Raw genomic sequence first — 4,963 nt, forward strand, 5'->3', positions numbered from 1 at the left:
AGTCATCTCAAAGCGCTATGAAATTATAAAATTCATAATAGAAAGAAAAAAAACCCAATAGTAATGCAATACAAATACAGAAAGTACATTTTGTCAGAAAAATTTTAAAAATATATTGTACGCATAAAATCCACTCAGATACCGACCTTAGAAGCAGTGACCCAGAACTGGAGAAGATTAATGTATAGAAAGAAAATATAGAAGTAGATTTTACAATGGGTAGGATCATATAAGTTTATACTTCCTCCTACTTTATTTCGAACATGTACAGGCTTCACGTGCAGAATTTTGTAACCATTTATTCTCTCTTTGCTTTTTTTTTTTATTTCTGATTTTTCAATTATTATGACTATTTTCTCATTGTGGTAAATACACCGCTGTTGTGTTCATGTTCGAAATAAAAATGTAATCAAAATCTATCAAAATCAAATAGCCGACCAACCAGATTAAACGTAATGCACGGCGCCAAAACCGCATTGGATGGAGGTCATTTTCTTAGTTTTAGACTTCATAAATTAAACTATACACTACTTAGAGCCTGAGATTTTTTTTTTTTAAATATTGAATTGAATTTATTGGTGTTATTTTATTTAGAAAATAATTGTACATTTTAACAAACCTTTTATTTTGTACAGAAGTTCCTTTTTAAGTTTATACATGAGATGTTTACTGTATGCAAGGGAACCGTGGCAAGATTTATTGCCAAAAATAAACGTGGGGGGTGAAAGTAACTCGTAACTTTTACTTATACTTGAGTATTTTATGTATGACTAACCTGTACTCGTCCTTGAGTACAATTTCAATCAAGTAACAGTACTTCCAGTGTAATTGAGTAGGATATATTAGTACTCTTTACACCTCTGCATATATACTGCCAAATCGGATTATTCTCCCCATGTATCAGCACAGTCTGTTGATCATATACTGTAGACCCCTGTGTATAGATTACACCTGTTTTCCATGTCATCGGATGATGAAAAGAGGATTATTTACACCTAAAGGCTGCACATTTCTCACAGTCAGGTGCAGCATTGCATTTTATCAAAGGATTAGATGGGCACAAAAACGCCAAAGGGAAGATCCGCCTATTAGTTTTCATTTCATCAGAAAATCCAGATAACTTATACGCATTTGTGACCAAAAGTGTGTGCTTAGTGTGCACTTACTGTTCAGACTCCAACTTCATCTTTTATTGTTCGGATGCAACGGCTTATGAAAACAGACCTCAAATGCAGCTGCTCAAATCCAATAACCTGCTGGTAAAAGAATTATTGATCATATATCCTATACTGCTGTTGTGAGGAGCAATAAAATACTATTAAATCTCACACACACATTCAGCTCTGATGTGATTCGGATATAATAAAATGGAAGAAGCTAAAGGGATTTCACCAGTAAACATCTGCCTTCAGTTATACCAAAAGGATTCCTCCATGCTCCAAACTAAATAATTTAAATGTATGTATTGTAGTTCTTGAATTGATGTGACTGCTGGGAAGCAGGGTTGGGGTCAAATACATTTTTAAAATTACAATTCCGTTTTTAATTATCCATGTTCAATTACAACTTCATTATGATTACAGTGACTAACATTTTTTCCAATTACAATCAAATTTACAATTACTTTTATCCCCAGAAAGTCAATTACAATTACGTTTTCAGTTACTAAAGTTCAGTTACAATTAATCACAATTACTGAGCCTGAAATACATAACACAATAATAATAATAAAAATAATAATAATAATAATAATAATAATAATAATAATAATAATAATAAGAATAATAAGAATAATAAGAATAATAAGAATAATAATAACCTAATTCCTCTTATGTTAGCTTTCTGTTAGCATCTCTTATGATAACATGTCCTAAATCAACTATAAAATACACTAAAAATGATTATCATATAATTTCTATCCAATCTATTGGTTACCTTGTGAGGCTTCCGAATCAATGAAAATATAGGTTTTAATAATATTAGTGTGGGTGTCTGAACCTTTTTGGTTTCAGTATACCCCTAGATATCATTTTTTCTAAAAAAGTAAAATGTGGGAAAGCTTGATATGAAACATTTTAATTATTGTTATGAAACATACAGATGTGTAGAACCGTTCATAGAACTGTAACATGGTTGCCCAGTTTTGCGTTAAATTACAATTTACAATTTTTATGGCATTTTCTTGGCAATTTTCTAAAGTCATTTACAATTCAATTGTGACAGCAGTAGATTTTTTTAAATTACAAATACAATAATAAATGTGTCATAATTGTAATGCATTATCAATTACGCGATTGAAATAATAATTGAACCAAACCCTGCAGGGAAGCAATCGTGTTGTGAGGAAGAACTTTTAGAAACTGAAGAACGAGCTCATTGTCTCCTGTTATTCTCTCCGGGTGTTTCTATGGATCTCGCGGCTTTTCCTAATGAACACAGAGTTTCCTTCCTTGCTGTTTTCCACCTGTCAGGCTGTTGGTATGTCAGCCCTGTTCTACTGGCACTGAGAGTAAATGGTTATTAGAAGCAAAGCTGGATGGAGTATTGGAGCTCTAATGCTCTGTCCTCCAGGAATCACAATGACAGTTCCGTTGTTTGATGTGAAAGCTGAGGCTCGGTTTATAATTGGTGAATTATTTATTTCTGTCTTTCACCAAATGGACCTGAGCAACTGTTGACAACAACAAGTGACAGTCTATAGTCAATGAAGACAGATTCAAGTAGACCAGTTATCTTTAATTATCCAATGGTAAAATCCTTTCCGTTAAGTATTACTCTAACTGTCTTAGTGATATCAATCAAACGGATTCAATTGCATCTAAATATCCATTATCTATTTTACATTCAATTCTAGTCCCATCTCTTGCTATCAATTCATTTATGTGTCCTTGACTTATCCATTATCTCCACTTAATTAAAGATTTATTAAAAGCCAGAAAACCTCTTAAGGTTTTTGCAGTTTGGGATCTAACTGTTTTTAAATTGATCACAAAAACAACACACATACTCTCAATGTTAACATTGAATTCATAAAGCACATCAAGAGGAAATGCATAGAGATGCCAGCAAACCATTTTTGTCAGTAAACCAGACATATTGGCCATACCAGCCTGTCATTGCCCGATTCTCGTTAGATCTCGGAAGCTAAGCAGGTGTGGGCCTGGTTAGTAGTTGGATGGGAGACCGCTGTGAAATCCAGGTGCCAGTGGGGGGGACAGTCACTCCAGTGGTATTTGTTATTGTGTCCTTGGGCAAGACACTTTTTTTAGTTTTGTGAAGTTCATTCTCTGGAATCGATCCCAGCCGACATCAGACATAGAAATATCACATAGAGACAATCATATACACTCCTATTGTTGAACACCCAGAAAACATTTCCAAGCACACGGAGAACTCCCCAATGAAGAGTGGGCACAAGACTTTCAAGCATTGAGGAGGAGCGTTCAACATCACATCACCATGCCGTCATTGTCAAAACTTTACCACTTCATTCCATAAGAATGTTACACTGCTTTCGAATGCTACTGTTACACATAGCCGCGACGAGTTGCGAATGTCAAATCTGCATCATTCGTGACACTTGCAACGAAGCTCAACCTGACTGGAGAGGGCTCGTAATAACGCCGAGCGAGTGCAATCATACTTGTAGAGTGCGTAGCAGCACGTAAACATTCCTTTCTCCCCGTGCTGATCCCTTTTGGCGTGCAACAGAGCTTGAAAGTGTTCGGAGTGTGTCCTTATTTAATTCCTCACCATTTCAGGATGCCACAGCTGAAGAACTCGTCAAAGTCCAGGACACGATGGCAGCCGGCGCCACAGGTGGAGTTTGAGATTCCTGCCGGGGGGTGATGGGCAGGGGGGTAACCTTGCCTGCAAGATGGATTCTCCTGTTGTTCACAAACACCAGAATCCATCTTGTTCCAGCCTTTGCCTATTTCAGTCCGAACTGAAATGGATAGAACAAGTCATGAGGCAGTGTTGTGGTTTAGGGCGGGATATCCGGGCGTGACGAAGGCAGAAGTGCCAAAGCAAAACTGGCGCATGCGCAGTTGCGGGGAGACAAACTAGCTGTGCTACTGCTATTAGCATAGCTCCAAATCAAAATAGAAAAATGTCAACGCAGGAGGATGGTTAAGGTGCCCTTGACTCGCATAATCATGTTGCAAAAACGGCAAAAGTCACTCAACGACATAATGGCTGCAGCATTTCTATCCCAACGTTTTCACCAGTGAAGCCATGTTGCTGTTGTAGCAGCGTCTCTGCGGCGCATGTCGATGATAACATCATCATTTGTTACCATGTGATTGACTAAAACCAATGATAGTGGACAGGCGCTTCGCCCAATCAGCTTCAAGCATTTTGTTCATGTCCCTCCCTGGTTCTGAAAGGATGCGCCAGACACAGACCCAGATCAATGTGGAGAACTCGAGTTAAAGGGAGGGCTACACATCAATCTGGCTGTTGACAGGTGAGTGGGGGGGGGGGGGGGTCAGAAGAAAAAATAGAATTAAATATATAGACCGTCTCTAGATTTGCACCAACCACAATGTGTGTAATTTAAACATACAATAATGCAAAATTGATTAGTAATATTATTGATAATGTTGACAACAAAAATTTGCATCAACACATGTTAAATGTTGTAAAGTCATGATAAAATCAGGCCGGCAGCCGCCTTCTGTTACATTTCACTTTTACTTTCAATATCTGCGCCAAGAAATAACTTGTGTTTTTAGAAGAACAACAAATGAATTCATATATATTTTGTACAGTCACTGTATTTTATGGCACTTAAAATATTTGTATATTATGTACATTATATTCAGAATTGTATTTTTTCCAAAAAACTTAACCTGAAATGTGGGGCACTCAGTCACGAATATAGATTCCTGTCTTTTCGGGGCTTTGTGTAAACACAGCGTACATATTACGTTGAGTGGTTAGGTGAGGTCTTTAAAAATGC

The 4,963-nt window shown here is 36.8% G+C and overlaps 1 pseudogene; it reads left to right on the top strand.

The window, feature by feature from the left end:
* Positions 1-3,092: 3,092 nt before the first annotated feature.
* Positions 3,093-3,211, top strand: LOC114473873 (uncharacterized; annotated as a pseudogene).
* The last annotated feature ends 1,752 nt before the right edge of the window (positions 3,212-4,963 follow it).

The sequence above is a fragment of the Gouania willdenowi genome, chromosome 12 (genome assembly GCF_900634775.1).
Source record: "Gouania willdenowi chromosome 12, fGouWil2.1, whole genome shotgun sequence".
NCBI classification, from domain to species: domain Eukaryota; kingdom Metazoa; phylum Chordata; class Actinopteri; order Blenniiformes; family Gobiesocidae; genus Gouania; species Gouania willdenowi.